Raw genomic sequence first — 17,117 nt, forward strand, 5'->3', positions numbered from 1 at the left:
ACAGATGGACTGGACAGAGGGATCTGGCACAACTTCTAGACTTCACAGCAAAAGGTTGTAGCACTGATGTGGAGCAAGAAAAGGAAAAGGTGGCATCCACCCTATTTAAGACAGAGGCCTAGGGAAGGCATTGGTGAAGGGAGAGTGCAAAGGGGAGAATTCCACACAGACCTGACCTAGATCTTGGGGTCAGGAGGAAAGCCGTATATAGGTCAGGCTCGAAAACACTGCTCTGAGACAAACTGGAGTGAAGTACTTTTCTTCTCCCCCACTTCCCTTCATCATGCCAAAAGGGTTAGAAGACATAGCATAGGCTACCACGGCAGCCCATATCCTGAAATATATCCCAAAATTTCCATTATGCCATAAGACAATACCTTAGGACTACCATAACTAAATAGCATAAACTGGGTGGCTTGTAAAAACCAAACCTGTTGCAGTTGAGTCGCTGCTGACTCATAGCGACCCTATAAGACAGGGTAGAACTGCCCCAAATGGCTTCCAAGGAATGGCTGGTAGATTTGAACTGTCAACCTTCTAGTTAGCCCAGCTCTTGACCACTGCACCACCAGGTCTCCAGGTGGCTTATAAGAACAGAAATTTATTGTCTCAAAGTTCTGGGGGCTAGTAGTCCAAATCAGTGTGTCTACTGGGCCATGCTCTTTCCAAAGTCTCTAGGGAAAGAGCCTTGCTTCTCTCTCTCAGCTTCTGGTAGACCCAGGTGAACTTTGATGTGTAGATACATCTTCACAGGACATCCTGCCTCTGTTTCTCTGTGTCTTCCCCTTTATAAGTACTCTGTTCAGGTTGGATTAAGACCCACCCTACTCAAGTATGACCTCAGGTTATATAAATAGGTAACATCTTCGCAAAGACCCTATTTCCAAACAAGTTTACATTCACGGTATCAGGGTTTAGGACTTTAACATATCTTTCTGGAGGACACTATTCAATCCATAAATGCCTGCTAACCCTTCAATAAATCTTTTGACAGTGTTTCTTACTGAAATGCACCCTTTCTGTTGGCAGGGGTGACATTACTTACAGTATTGAATAAGTTTTTTCTTCTTTCTTCTTCTTTAGTGGTCCCCCCTCCCCTTTGACTTTTACAAAACTTCAATCCTTGTCTGTTTTAAGTTGCCAAGCTTCAACCCTGTTTGAGAGCTCAGCCAAGCAATACATTAGGAATGGCTAAGCCAGAAAACTTAGCTTCCTCATTGGAGCCTGAAAGAAGTCTTCACTCCTGCTTTAAACTCAACTTGGTAGGTGATGTGTCAAGATCATTCACCTACAACTCAAAGGCACAAATGTTTGAAGAATTAGTTAAGCCAGCCCTTCACAAGATAATGGACAAGAAGCTGTGAAGGCCGAAATCAATGCATTTCATGTAATCAATTTCTCTATCAGCGAATAGGCTGGAACACTGCAGAGACCTTTGGAATCAGACAGACCTGGGCCTAAATCCAAGCCCCACATCTTACCAGCTGCCTGAGATTGTGTAGCTTTTTAAACCCCTACTCTTCAGGTTGCTCATATGTGAAGTGGATTCAATATTTACCTTGCAGGACAGTGTGAGAATGAAATGAACTAAGGTTTCCAAAGGCCTGGCAAAGTACCTACGATATAGAGAGACTTCAAAACATAGTTTTAAAGTTTTGGGGAAATGGAAGGCTAGGAGGAATCTAATAATCTATGTTAGGTGAACTTTTTGAAATTGAGAGTCAAGTAATTATATAAAGTCTAGAGGTATTGGGGTAGTCCTTAAGTAGAAAAAAAAAGTAGGTAAGAACCAGAAAACCCCGATTCGGATATAAGACATTTCTTATCTTTGAACACCGTTTTTTTGTTTGTTTTTGGTTTGGGGTTTTTTTGTTTGTTTTCTTTTATGTACTAAGAGGATACTGAACCACTTGGCCTCCATGTTTCCTTCCAGCTCTACAAGTCCAGAACTCCACTAGGGCCTGGTGAGCAGTCCCCATTCTGAATTAAAATGGAGAGTTCAGGTCATTTATAAGGCAGGTCAACTGTCAAAATGAAACAAGGCTTAAAGGGCCAGGGTATTTTATTTTGTCCACCCTTACCCATTGCCGTCCAGTCAATTCCGACTCATATCAACCCTACAGGACAGAGTAGAACTGCCCCATAGAGTTTCTAAGGAGTGACTGGTGGGTTTGAAGTGCTGACCTTTTGGTTAGCACTGTAGCTCTTAACCACTGCGCCACCAGGTCTCCTTGTCCACCCTTATCCCACTGTAAATCAAAACTCACTATATTTGGTTGTATGTTTATAGAAAATTGCATCTTTAAGAGGACCATAGCTAGAAAATTAGCAAGAACTAGTTTTTGCTACTGTTGTTTTTAGTTTTGTGTTTTAATTCAACAAGCAAGAAAGATCTGATGGTAGGAAATTCCTGACTGGTTTCATTAGCTGTTCTCACCAATCAATGAGAGTGACACTTCCCAGAGGCCTAACCTTCCTAGCTTGGGGCTTTTTCCAGCTAAACCTGATCAATTTGCAGTGAGATGTCTCTTCCAAGCACAATACTGTGGGTCATGGTCTCTTTGCCAGTCTCTGAAATGATGTAGCCATAGCTTCTTGGTTTCCTTTACATAAAAGAGAGCTTCCGTTTATCTTTAATGTTCATTTCACCTAGAACAAGAGTTTTTTTAATTTTTGTTCATTGACTATACAGCTACAATGCAAAGATGAATCAAAAAGATGCTTGATGGAGCTTAGAGCTTGGTAAAAGGGATAATACTTGAAGTCTAAGTCTTAAATTGGAGAAATTTAAAATTAAAGGTGCTCATTGCACAGTACTCTATAGTGGAATATAATGCAATGCTTAGAAATAATATTTTTGAAGATAATTAAATTGCGGATAAAAAATTTACGTACTAATGTTAAGTGGAAAACCAGGGTCCTAAGATACTCATAAGGAGCCATTGTGGCTATATGGCTAAGGACTCTGTTGCTAACCAAAGGGTTGACAATCAAACCTGCCAGCCACTCTGTGGGAGAAAAGACCTGGCAATCTGCTCCTGTAAAGATTACAGCCCAGGAAACCCTGCAGGGCAGTTCTGGCCATAGGGTCACTAGGAGTCAGAATCGACTCAGTGGACCACAACGAAGATATACAATACGAGGCATTGGTGGCACAGCAGTAGAATTTTCATCTTTCACGAAGTAGACTCAGATTCAGACCTGGGTTTGTTTCACAGCCAATGCCTCTCAAGGGCAGCTGCCCCTGCTGTCAGTGGAGGCTTGTGTGTTGCTGTGATACCGAACAGGTTTCAGTGAAGCTTCCAGACTAAGATGGACTAGAAAGAAAGACCTGGCGATATATTTCTGAAAATCAGCCAGTTAAAACCCTATGGATCACAATGGTCCGATCCAAAACTTATCATGGGGATGGAACAGGACTGGCAGTGTTTCGTTCCACTGTGCATGAGGACACCATGAATCAAAAGTCCACTTGATGTCAGCTAAGCTGGCTAACAAGCTACACATACCCTATAGTCCCATTTTCAAAAATGAAAGTGTATATAAATAGGCAAAGAAAAATTCTAGGAGTCAACATATCGAAATGTTTAAAAGAACTTATCTCTTGGATGTCATAGAATAATCCCTTAGATAAATATTGACATGAAAACTATATTATTGTGAAGCAAAATGCAGATTATAAATGATTATTTAAAAAAAATCACCCACATATGCATTGGAAGCACATATACCAAAATGTTATGCCCAATTATCTCTCTATGAGTGGCTGAAGAATAATTTTTACTTTCTTTTTTACACTTCTCTAAATTTTTTTTTTTTTTTTTACACTGAGTGTACATTATCCTTATGATTGTGGACGGAAAAATTAATGTTTCAAGGAAGTGAGCCAAGTAAATGTAAGGCAGAGTCAAAGGGGTGTGAGTGCAAAAGGAATTGAAATAGGAGAATAAAAAGCTGAGCGCCCCAGAAGATGGTAGGGAAAGAGGCAATGGTAGGAGGAATACCTTCTAAGGTAATGTGGTGCGGCAAACTTGGGATCACCATTCCTGTAGGTCTTGGAAATGTGCTTGTTTTAAAAATTCTCCTTAAGGAAGTATTCCCTCACCATCAAAATTCTCTTGGGTTGGACCTCTTTAATACAAACAAAGGAATACCTGCATCATAAACTTTAGTGCTTCCAGAGGGTCTATGAGCTCCTTCATGTCAGAAACCATTCTCTGGGCCACTTTGTATCCAACTCTCACTCTCAGCACCAAGTATTTTGTACAGGATAGACACTTAATAAATGTCTATGATGTATACAGAATGGGGCATGGCAGAATGATAAGGGTAGAGGAAATACGGAGGTACAAAATTTAGCACTACCAACCTCAGGGTATGTGACCTTGATGACAGTGGTACTGAGAGATTTGGGTGACTTGACAATGAGGATAACATAGGCAGAGTATAACACGTTGTTAGGTGCCATTGAGTTGGTTCTGACTCATAGTGACCCTATGTACAACAGAACAACTTACTGCCCGGTCCTGCACCAACCTCATAATCGTTGCCATGCTTGAGACCATTGTTGCAGCCACTGTGTCAACCCACCTCGTTGAGAATCTTTCTTTTTTTGCTGACCCTCTACTTTACCAAGCATGATGTACTTTTCCAGGGACTGGTCCCTCCTGATAACACGTCCAAAGTACATGGGCGAAGTCTCACCATTCTCGCTTTCAAGAACATTGTGGCTGTACTTCTAAGACAGATTTGTTCATTCTTCTGGCCATCCATGGTACATTCAATATTCTTCTCCAACACCATAATTCAATGGCATCAATTCTTCTTCAGTTTTCCTCAACAGGTGCATTGATATATGTTCATTTATAGGGATGGATGCTAATGTTATTGGGATCCGTTTAATTTTTCTTATCACATTGTAGGCAATACAAAAATGTGAAAGAAGAAAATGAAAATCTGCCCTTAAACTCACATAAAGAGAAAAATGAAGTACGTATGTTTATGTACATCCTTTCAGAATTTTTCTGTTTTAATGTATATAACCTCTTTCATCTACCTCAAAAATGGAGTGATGCTGTAAATGGTGTCCCATGTGTTGATGAGGATGCCAGTAGCGACAATGGCAGCAACACTTATAAAGTGCTTTCTATATATAATAATTGGCCGAGCACTGGGCTTCACCCTATAGGACAGAGTAGAACTGCTCCATGGAGTTTCCAAGGAGTGCCTGGTGAATTCGTACTGCTGACCCTTTGGTTATCAGCCATAGCACTTAATCACTAGCCACCAGGGTTTCCTTATCTCCATTTCCTCACTTAAATCTCCCAGTAGCCCTGTGGCTCAAATACTAGCATTATCCTCACTTTACATATTAGGAAACTGAAGCTCAGAAGGGTCAAAATACTTGCCTGGGGTCAAAAAACTGGCAAGTGGTAGAGCTCTAAGTTGGTCGATGGCCTCTCTGACCCCAAATACCTGCTTTCTACCACTGTGCTATACTGTCTAGTTAATAAATGATTCCTACAACAGCGTATCAGTGGCTGTATTAAAAGCAAAAAAACACCTGTTTCTCTCATGTCAATTCCAACTGACAGCAACTCCTGTGCCAGTATTCAATAGGGTTCTACTATATAGCCATTCATATTTATTTATCTCATCCCCTATTCTTATTCATGTTGTTTTCTTTTTGTTATTTTTATAATGACTATGCACTGAAGACCCTTGTAGGTAAAACGTTTCATAATTCTTAGTATTTTTCTCAGTGTAAATTCCTAGAAGTGGAACAGCTGGGTCAAAGAGTATAAGGATTTAAGATTCTTGATATTTATGGCAAAATTGCTCTCCAGAAATGTTGTATTGATTTAAATCTTAGTCGAATACATTGAGATGCCCATTTTTCTGCAGGCCAGTGGAGGAGTTTATGATTTTGAAATATTAATATATTATTAATTATGTATTCATATATATTCATATATTTATATATAAATATATAATCATTTTAAATAGATGTGAGTCCAGTATTTGTTTTAATTTGCGTTACTTTTATTGGTTGTGAGGTCGAGAGAATGGGGTGTGTGTGTGTGCATACATGTGTGTTTGGACTTTTTTTTTAGTTTTATCTTCTTTTACTGATCAGTGAGAGCTCTTTATTTTTTAAATATATTAACAATTAAACAAATGTTGATACTATCAACAGATGCTAATGATTATACTGGTACTATTGAAGGTTATAGGCATAAGTAATGATAATGGTGTGAAGTTTTCAGAATGTACACATCAATTATACATATAGGCTTATGTATTCTTAACTATAGAGCAAACAAACCCTCCAGCTGGCTTCCAAAGTTGTTGATTTGTTTTGCTTAATGAATTAATTCTGCATATAAGAATGCCTTGAACTTGAATATTTGGTTATTTTCCTGTGTGATATAAATTGATCTCTCTGGAGCAACTCTAAACAGCATAAAAGAATGCCTCATTTCATTCATTAATTCAAAACACTTTTAGGAGGAAATTTCTCTGTGCCAAACACAGCACTGAGGAAAGGAGAGAGGTGAAGGGTAAAAGAAAAGCTGCAAATGTAACTCCTTCCCTTGAGGAGTGCACTGCCTGGCGGGAGAATAAAATCTGCAAACAGTTTACGAGTTAGTGGAATAAAGCACTAGAATAGTAAGTTGTACAAAGTGCAATAGGACCATTCTTGAGACGTTGCAGAGAGTGACACTGAACTGTTCTGATAATGGCAGATCTAGGAGCTTTTCCACAGGTAAAGCCCTAGAGGGATACCAACGACCAGATGAGATCTGCTGTTGAGAATAAAGGTTATTTTTTACTCAAGGATGTTGCCTTTAGGTGCCGTCAAGGATGTGAGAGATCTACCACCAGATGTAGTAAGGGGGCGGGGGTGCAAGGTAAATGGTATACAATGCTTTCTGGAGGGATAAAGGGCTCCCTCAAAATGATGTGTTTCATTGTATCCCTTCCTATGAAGAGTAGTGATGCTTCAATTGGGAACCAAGTAGAACTGAAGACCGAGAATATATGGTTGGAGCTCCATGTAAACAGACAGTCCTTTGACAGTATATGACCCTCAGGAGAACAGAAAGTAACAGATAGCATAAGGATGTATCATAGATGTCAGTAAGTAGACAGAAAGTCACTCCTAGAGAAAGAGATTAATGTGAGAATCAGCCCAAGGTTTCATGCATAAGAAACTGTATTTGCATGGGGATGGTTCAGTCTGAAGCCTTGTGTTGAGCCTACTTGGCAGAATCTTCCCAAATTTTGCAAGTTTTTGTTGCAATTTTACAACTTCAATGCATACACTGAGTTCTATCCCTATTCCATCCCGGGCTCCAAACAACCTTCTGCATCTAGCACACAAACACCATTACTTGAAGAGATACTGGTGGGGAGTGTGAGTTCCCTGAGAAAGGCCTTTAAACAATTATGAAGTAGAAATTTCATAGAGTGCTATAAAAAAAAAAAAAGAGAGAGAGCTTTAAAGCTTAAGTGATCTCCAAAATTATCTGGGGTGTGCAAGGCAGTGAAGAAAACAATGAACTCGATTTTTAGAACCCTGGGTTTGAGTCCCGTCTGCTCAAAATTTGCTATGTAATTGTGAGCAAATGACTCCAACCTTCTGAGCCTTATTTTCCTGACCTGAGAATGTAAGATGGTAACCCTTGCCAGGAGTACTTCAAAGAGTTGTAGAAAAAAGATACGATGAAATACTGTGTGTATATCAAGCCAGTTACAATCTTTACAAAAGGATATTTGATTCCTCTTTCCCTTTCAGCTAGTACCCAATTTCCCTGGTTCCTTCTACAAAAACAAAAACAAAATACTAACAAACAAAAAAACTCGTTGAAAGGAATGTCTATATTTACCATCTCCAAATCCTCTTCTCCCATTCTCTCTGGAACCCACTCAAGTCACACTGCTACATGTTCAGTTCTCAAATATCATCTAACTCCACCTATTGGCATCATCTGGCCATCCTACCAGAGTCCCTGGGTGGTACAGAAGGTTAATACACTCTACTGCTAACCAAAAGGTTGGAGGTTCAAGTCTGCTCGGAGGAACCTCAGAGAAAGGGCCTGTTGATCTACTTCTGAAAAATCAGCCACTGAAAACCCTGTGGAGCACAGCTCTACTCTTACAACATGGGAGTCACTATGAGTCAGAGACAACCCCATGGCAAGTGTATTTTTGGGGGCCCATTCCACCACTATCTCCTTGGAAGTATTCCCCTCTTGGCTCCCAGGATACCACCACACTCATCTGGCATTCTCTCACCACTCTGAATGCTCCTCCTCCATCTCTTTTTTTTTTTTCATTCCAGTGAAGTCAGAAGGGAATAAAGGGTGAAGGGAGTGGTGTTCCTCAGGGTACAGGCAGTAAATTGGTGCATTGTCTCTAAAAAATGTAAAACAACAATAAAACTGACTAAAAAGATAGTCTGCTTTTCATTATTACCATATGGTGGTAATTCTGAAAAATTTTACCTCCTTTCTGATGAGGGATGGGATCAATCCTATTGCACCCTTTCCTCTTTCATATACCATGACTGGTTTCTCCTCATCTCCCCAACCCCAAAACATTACCACTCCCCAGGAGTCAGTCCTGAAAGCTCTTCTCTTTTGTCTCTGCACTAACTTCTTTGGTGACCTCATTTAATTTAACATATATATAGAATATTCCTATTTTTTCTTGTCTTTATCACAGATTTCCTCTCTGAATTCTAGATTCATATATTAACTCAACATCTGAGATTACTCAACATCTCAGACTTAATCTGTCCAAAACTAAGCTCCTATAATTCCTTCAAAAACTGGTTCTTTTCATGGTTTTCTCCATCTCAGGTAAAGGTCACTCCTTCCTACCAGTTGCTGAGGCAAAAACCTTAGAGTCATCCTGGACTCCTCCTTTTTTTGTAATCCCCCATTCAATCAATCAACAACACCAAAATCCAAACATTTATCATCTCCACCACTACCTACTTGCCCAAGCTTCTGCATCACTCATCTGAATTATAGTAATAACTTCTTAATGAATTGTGCTGCTTCTGTCTGTCTTCCTTCCTCCTCTGCCTCATCTATTCTCTCCCACGGCAGAAAGATGGAATCTTTTGAAATGTAAGTCGGACCAAGTCACTTCTCTGCCTAATGCATACAAATGGTTCCATTTCTCTCAGAGTGAACACCAAAGTCCTTACTGTGACCTACAAGACCCTGCATTATTGCCCCTACCCTATCATCTTTCTAATTTCAACTCCAAAGATTTTCCTCCTCAGTTCACTCTATGCTTTGTTGTTTTTTGAAGACACCAGCAAGCACGTTCCTACCCCAGGACCTTTACACTTGCTGTTTTCTCTGCCTAGAATGCTGGCTCCCTCCCTTCCAGTCCTTAGAGTCTTTACTCAATACCAACTTATTCTTCCCTAAGCAACCTATCTAAAATCTCAATGCCTGAAGCTTTCTGTCTCACTTCTCTGCTCTATTTTTCTCCATATCTCATATATTTCACTGATTGATTTTGTTTATTATGTCTCTCATTAGAAATGTAAGCTACTTCAGAGCTGAGATTATTTCCTTTTGTTCATTGCCACTGTTCTTCCAAAACCTAGAACAGATGTTCAACAAATTGTTTTAAATGAACATAATGTGAACATATGCTGGACTGGACCACATGTAAAATTACTAAGCCTTGAATGAATGCATCTTGCTCAAATTCCTCATTTTGCTCTTTGCCACGTCACCTACCTACCTCCTTCGAAAGACAGATCATTGAGAGTGAGGTACAATTCTGAACCAATCTCATATACAGCTATGTGCAAGAAAATTAGAAGTTTGGTTAACTGTCCAAATATCTCAGGTTTGGGGAGTTGTGAAACATTGCGTTGGTGATGGTGGAGTCTTTCACAAGACCAGAACCTTTCCCTCAGCCCACCAGGAATGCTATGAATCACAGTGGAGCATTCACATGCTTATGGGACTTCTCAGCAGTGTTTATTATGTGGGAGTCCAAGGCCAGGAAAAAAGAACGCTTTCCTAAATTTAAAAAGTCATCCAAGAACTTTCAATAACTTTTCCCTAGAGGGTGACTCCTTTCCTAGACCAAACAACAAAGTTTATCAACTAAAAATAGCCCTCCGTATCTCACAAGTTAAAAAGGGTTTATACAAAATCACTTTTCTAACTTTCAGGTAATCCATAGGAATAGACTTTGTTAAAAAAAAAAAAAAAGAAGAAAAGAAAGGAAGGAAGGAAGGAAGGAAGATAGAGAGAAAGAAAGAGGGAAGGAAGAAAGAGCGAGAAAGGAAGGAAAGAAGAGAGTTTACCATGTTTTTTCCAAAAGATTTGTTTCAAGTTATTCAATGTATTTTGAAAATGTTTTCATCCATCTTCCTAGCTCTGCTGTATACTACCACTTCGCCTTCCCCACTCAGTGTCTGAGGTTGTCCACTGTATTTAGAAGCACTTGATCACCATCAACTCTCCTAACGACTAAGTTTTCTGCTAGTTCTTCTCAAAAACCTAATAGTAGAGCTAAGTTGTACTTATACAGATGTTCTGTCACTACCAAATTATGAACATGGATAGCTCTGAGATTGGATTGAATATCTAGTCAGTACTTATAACGCACCATGGTTTTTGCCTGATTTGAAGCCTTTAGCCCTCGACGCAGTACCCAGGATCTGACGAAGACCCAAATTTCCAGGCTGTTTCCACTTCACCTCCACAGGCCCTATACCCAGCCACAGAGGATGCTCTGTACCCCTCAAGCACACTTCAGACAGGACTGACTTAACGTCTTCTCTCTGACCAGAAATTCTTCTCACTTCTGTCTGTCCAGACCACAGTTCAAATCCTACTTTCCTTACAACCGTCCTTGACCTACCTCATTGCCATCAATATCTCCTTAGTAAAACCATAGCAAATACTATCTTCTTCAAGCATGTTTCATATTTGGACATGTAATTGTTTGTTTACACATTTTGAGGACTATGTGGAAGCTCATTTGGGGAAAGGTCACTGTTCTTCATCTCTAAATCACCAATCTTAGGGTTGTGTACACCATCAGTAATCAAGAGGTGATTGTTAAATTAGTGAATGGATGAAAGAAAACTCCCACTGAACTAGTTTCCAGGATTTCAGCAATGTGTTCCGTATTCTTTGAGAACACAGGGCATTGTGTTGCTACTCGTGTGCTATTATACATCATAGTTTCTTTCCTTATTTTTCTGTCGTTGATGTGCTGAATAAAGAGCATCTGCCTGCAAGTATCAACTTTTCTTCCTATTCTCTTGTAGGCACCTGGACTTCATGCTGGAGCAGTGCCAATTTGCTTAATGCTTGAGCTTTCAAGCCACTGAGATTTGATATCTGGCTTAAGAAAAGACTCTGGGTTGGTATTAGCGCCAATGACATGTTCTGCTAAGTTATCATCTCTCCTTCTACTTTTTACATACTGAGAGGCTAGGGTCAAAGAATCACCATTATTTCCCCTTTGGTGGTATTGACCTATGCCCTGGTCTATCATATGTAGAACAAAGTTTTCTGTTGAAGGAATACCAATACTTAAGAGATTGGATGAGACCAGTTGTAACAAACTCAAATACATGCTAGCCTAAATCAGGTCCAATGGGGGCTGTGGAGGGTTGGAGAAGACACTGTCATCTATAGGGAATAGACGTTGCCCAGACCCAGCCAATAGGTTTTCCATGTGCAAAAGTGGATCCAATATTTCCAGATTTTCCAATCATCATGAAAAAACTACATATCTGGATTTTTACAAGAAATCTCCTGATTTTGAATGTTTACAAACTAGTTTAATTTTGCTTAACATTGCAGTTCAAACAAAACACATCTACATGTGGGATTTGGCCTGTAGCTGCTGGTCTGCAATCTGTGGGTTAATTGGGTTCTCAGGCTCATCCCTGCCAAGAGATTCCACAATTCTGCACAAAAGATCAACTAAAGTTACAAGCTATTAAACTATTGAACTAAGTGACAACTACTTAGAAGGATGCCAGAAGGTACAAATGTTCAGACTGGCTGAATAAAATGAAGATGCTACCACTTCTTGCCCATCTCCCTTCCCTATACTGAAGAAGCAGTTCCAAAATTTGGCTGAAACATGGTCCTCAAGAACTGAGCTGATAAGGAAAGAGGTTTCTCTAGAAAATTCTGATGCCATTTCCATTGGCTCCTAAGCAAAGGTCAAAGGGCCATAAAACTTTTCATTGGAAGGAACCTTAAAGGACATCTGGGTACAATCCCTAAAGTGACACAGCTAATGTTTCTGCCCTAGGATTCCCAGCACCATCCACTACACGTCGGGGCAATGAAAGAGAAAGAGACTTGCGGTTGAATGATAGGGCCAATGATAACTGGCTCTGTGACCTTATGGACATCGCTTCCTCTTTCTGGGCCTCAGTTTTACAGTCCTTACCATAAAAGAGACCCTGAGAACATCCTGAAATCTGCCAAAGAATAACTAACATTGCAACCCACAGCACTGTGGTGGGCCCACACAATGAATATCAGCTCTGTCACAACAAACTCAAACAGACACATGCATACACACATGCACACACACATACAAACACACACACACACACAGAGGAAATATTTCCTTCCACAACTAAGAATGCTGCAACCTTTTGGGCACAAAGGGGAAAATGAGAGCTAAAATTAGCATCTTAAAAAATAAACTACATAATCACCGAAGATGAGATTTTCTTAAAACTGTAGAACAAAGAGATATAATGATAGCTGTCACAAGAGAGGAAATTGCAGGAGTCAATTTGAAAGGATTTGGGGGAGGAGGAAATTTATATTTTTCCTCTTGAGATTTGATTTGCACATAACCACAGTAAGACTGAAAGGCTAAAATATCTCCCCAGAACCTCTGAGACCTGTACCTCATAAGGATGCTGCTGACATTAGGAGACTGTCATTACCTCCCCAAATTAATGCCTTCGTAAAAAAAATACAGGGAGCCTGGAAACCCTGGTGGCATAGTGGTTAAGTGCTACACCTGCTAACCAAAAGGTCGGCAGTTTGAATCCACCAGGTGCTCCTTGGAAACTCTATGGGGCAGTTCTACTATGTCTTGTAGGGTCACTATGAGTTGGAATCAACTAAATGGCAGTGGGTTTGGTTTTTTGGTTTACACAGGGAGCCAGAGGTGTATAGATTCCTTGTCATCAACCCTCTCAAGTTTGTATACCAATTTTCAGTTCACGTGGCCCCCTTATATACATACTCTCATTTATTCCCTAAAAGAGCCCTATATAGCCTACACAGCATCCTGAAGTCTCTCTCAGACGAATTAAAAAATACTCCTCCTGTCAGCTCAATTGGACTGGAACAAAAGCAAAGAAGTTTCAGGGATAAAATGAATGCTTCAAAGGTCAGCGGAGCAGGGGCGGGGGTCTGGGGAACATGGTTTGAGGGGACTTCTAAGTCAATTGGCAAAATAATACTATTATGAAAACACTCTGCATCCCACTTTGAAATGTGGCGTCTGGGGTCTTAAATGCTAACAAGCGGCCATCTAAGATGCATCAATTGGTCTCAACCCACCTGGAGCAAAGGAAAATGAAGAACACCAAGGTCACACGACAACTAAGAGCCCAAGAGACAGAAAGGGCCACATGAACCAGAGACCTACATCATCCTGAGACCAGAAGAACTAGTTGGTGCCTGGCCACAATCGATGACTGCCCTGACAGGGAGCACAACAGAGAACCCCTGAGGGAGCAGGAGATCAGTGGGATGCAGACCCCAAATTCTCATAAAAAGACCAGACTTAATGGTCTGACTGAGACCAGAGGAATCCCGGTGGCCATGGTCCCCAAACCTTCTGTTGGCACAGGACGGGAACCATCCCCGAAGACAATTCATCAGACATGAAAGGGACTGGACAGTGGGTGGGAGAGAGATGCTGATGAAGAGTGAGCTAATAATATCAGGTGGACACTTGAGACTGTGTTGGCATCTCCTGTCTGGAAGGGGGATGGGAGGATAGAGAGAGTGGGAAGCTGGCAAAATTGTCACGAAAGGAGAGACTGGAAGGGTTAACTGACTCATTAGGGGGAGAGCAAGTGGGAGCACGGAGTAAGATGTATGTAAACTTATATGTGACAGACTGACTTGAATTGTAAACGTTCACTTGAAGCTCAATAAAAGTTAATAAAAAAAAAATAAATAAATACTCCTCCTACCCTGCTTACAAGGAAGTAATCTCTTGTGACTTGTCATTACTCGGTTAGGGAAGTCCCTTCACTTCTCCTGGCTTTTTGAGATAAGACATGGCCTGCTGGGTGGTTTAGTAGAAAGTGAGAATTCAGAATCAACAACTGCCTCTAATCTTGGCCTTAGCCTGCAGATCAAACTTCAACAAATCAATTCACCAAGCCTCAATTCACTAATCCACAGAATAGGGAAACTCATACCTATCCTACCTCTCTTACAGGCCTGCAAGGATTAAAGTCAAGACATAGATAAGTGTGTCCAGTGACTTTATAGGCTGAAAAATGCCAGTCCACAAACTTCATCAGCCTGGGCAGTTAGGAAGAAAGAGGAAATAAAGTTCACACTGTCATGCAAAACTACCAGCCTAGAGTCAAACTGCAAGTCAGTGATAGAGGTGGCCAGAAAGCCAAGGTGGGGACAGGAGGAAGCAGCTCACAGAGAGAGACCCCGTCTCTTTGCAGAGCCAGTGACAAACCTCCTGGCCTTACCTGGCTAGGCTCTGGGCGGTCCTCAAGGCTTTTCTTTCTCCTCCTGGATAAGGGATGCCAGACCACAGATGGTGACCCAGTGGAGGTGTGGTTGGCTCAGATGAAGCCACGCAGGAGGGTGCCCTCGTGCTGTGACCCCTCTCCTTCTGAATCTTAGCTCACCGAGTGGGCTGAGAGTTTCTTGCTCACTCTCAAAGGAGGAAATGAAAGGACTGAGGATGTTTATAGGGTGGAACTCAGCTTGTCAGAGGCAGGAAATTGGGCTTGTAGGTGTGGCCTTTTTTATTCTGCAGTGACACACCTCCCTTTCCTGTCCCCTTCTTCAAGAAACCCTAAATGTTTCTTCCAACTTCCTCTTTGATTGAAATCTGACTGGGGTGAGTAGGAGCAGTCTTCTAGCCACTCCTCCATGACATCTGCATGCTCCCCACCAGCTATAAAAAAAGAGGTTTAAATCTGAATTCTACACACCTATTACTAATATTCTTCTATGCTGACTAGATTTAGTGGGTATTTATGATTTTAAGTATCTCCATTTTTTTTTCCATTACCTTTGCAGGTGCCCTGGTGGCACAATGGTTAAGTACTTGGCTGCCAACCCAAAAGTCAGTGGTTTAAACACACCAGCCACTCTGCAGGAGAAAGATGTAGCAAGCAGTCTGTTTTTGTAAAGATTTACAGCCTTGGAAACCCTATGGGGTAGATCTACTCTGTCCTGTACAGTCACTATGAGTCAAAATCAACTTGATGGCACACAACAATAGCCACTTTTGTAGACAACTTGTGGAATAGCGTGTCTCTATGAGAACAAATGCAAACTCATGTGCACACAGAAGGTCTGGCCAGTATTCCTATTAGAGAAGTTGCCACATTATGTTGTTTTCTACTTCAGTGTGTCCTTCTCAGAAAAGCATCGGTTCCTGGAGGGTAATGATCATGTCTTATTCTCCCATACATTCCCTACAATGGCCAGCATGTAACAAGTATTAAATGAATTAAATTTAATGAATGATGATCAATTAATATTTGTCTCATGAATCCTGATCTGCCATTTACTGGCTCTGCAACCTGTGGCAAGTCATATCTTTACCTCTACACGTGGATATTTTTGGACATCTGGAAATTGGGTCAATCTACTCCTGCTTCAGAGATGTGAATAAAGTCAATGAGGAAGCATATGAAAATAAACTTTGGATAAGATTTGACACATCAAAGATTCTTAGGAAAAAAAAGCAATTGTTCTTAACAAACTGATTTTGAAATTCAAATGAGTATTTTCTACACAGAGAGTCTCTATAAAGTAAACTATAAACCAGGCAAGTAGTTGGATTGTTGAAAGAAAGAAGAGGGTGGAAAACAAAGAGCAGTATGAACATGATTGAATTTCAGTTTTCCATCTTAAATTCTCTATTCCATTCAGCAAGACCAAGTCAATGGTATTTATTCGATGGTTTGAGAAGCTGGGGTACACTGGAGGCCTAGCCTTTTAGATTGCATATTGCTATTTTCCTTTTGTAAAAGGAAAATTAACTGACACTTCTCAAAAAAATGTGCACTGTTTCAGGCCATTTGAGGTCAGGAGAAGATTCCACATGTACTAAGGTTCAAACTGGCAACTCACCTAAGGCACCTGGGAGAGGTCACAGAGGATAAAAAGTCTTTCTACATTAAGTCCCCCAAATCTAACACACTGAGGACATAAACAAGCTGTGCTTTTATACAACAGTAGTTAACTAAGAAAGCCCCTTTGCCACTCTCGGTTCTGAGAAGATGAGGACAGAAGAACGAACTATACACAGTCTATCATAACGAGTTCAAGGAAGAGGAAATGTGTAAGCCAATTAACATCATGTCATATAGAAAATAATGAGCTTCATGGATAGGATCAGAACAAGAGTTGTGGCAATCCAGAAGAGGGAGAAATTCCAGGAGGCTACACAGAGGAAGAGGCAGCGTTAGACCTGGACCATAAACGACAGCAGATTTTGACAGGCACAGACGGTGAAGTAAATGTTAACCATGAGATGGACTGAGCCTCTGTCCTCTGATCTATGCTCTCCCTAATACAGACACCAGGATGAAAAGAGAGCCTCGCAGCACTGGTATGTAGGTCACACCACTCAGACACCACAAAACTACAGGGCAATTAGAAGTAATTGCAAGACAAATACTGCTCTCTCTCAGTTCCACGTATCTTTATGATGGCTCAGGGTCAGGACAAAAAAAGGAGGAGGGATGGAGAGATGTCTAGATCCCAGCCTGGTCTCTTCAGACTGGGACCAATCCATGCATGGCTGTGTGAAGTATTTTACTTAAAAGGGCAAGAGACTCTGTGAAAAGACATTGCATGTCCACATGGCAGCTA

At 40.8% G+C, this 17,117-nt stretch overlaps 1 protein-coding gene across 1 annotated transcript in view; it reads right to left on the reverse strand.

The window, feature by feature from the left end:
• TPRG1 (tumor protein p63 regulated 1) overlaps positions 1-14,955 on the reverse strand; it is a 173,029-nt gene extending 158,074 nt beyond the window's left edge. Inside the window, exon 1 of the mRNA XM_049880501.1 lies at positions 14,753-14,955. The gene's annotated coding sequence lies outside the window, so the exon portion shown is untranslated. The remainder of the gene's footprint in view (positions 1-14,752) is intronic.
• Between the last annotated feature and the right edge of the window lie 2,162 nt (positions 14,956-17,117).

This window comes from Elephas maximus, chromosome 1 (assembly GCF_024166365.1).
Source record: "Elephas maximus indicus isolate mEleMax1 chromosome 1, mEleMax1 primary haplotype, whole genome shotgun sequence".
Taxonomy (NCBI): domain Eukaryota; kingdom Metazoa; phylum Chordata; class Mammalia; order Proboscidea; family Elephantidae; genus Elephas; species Elephas maximus.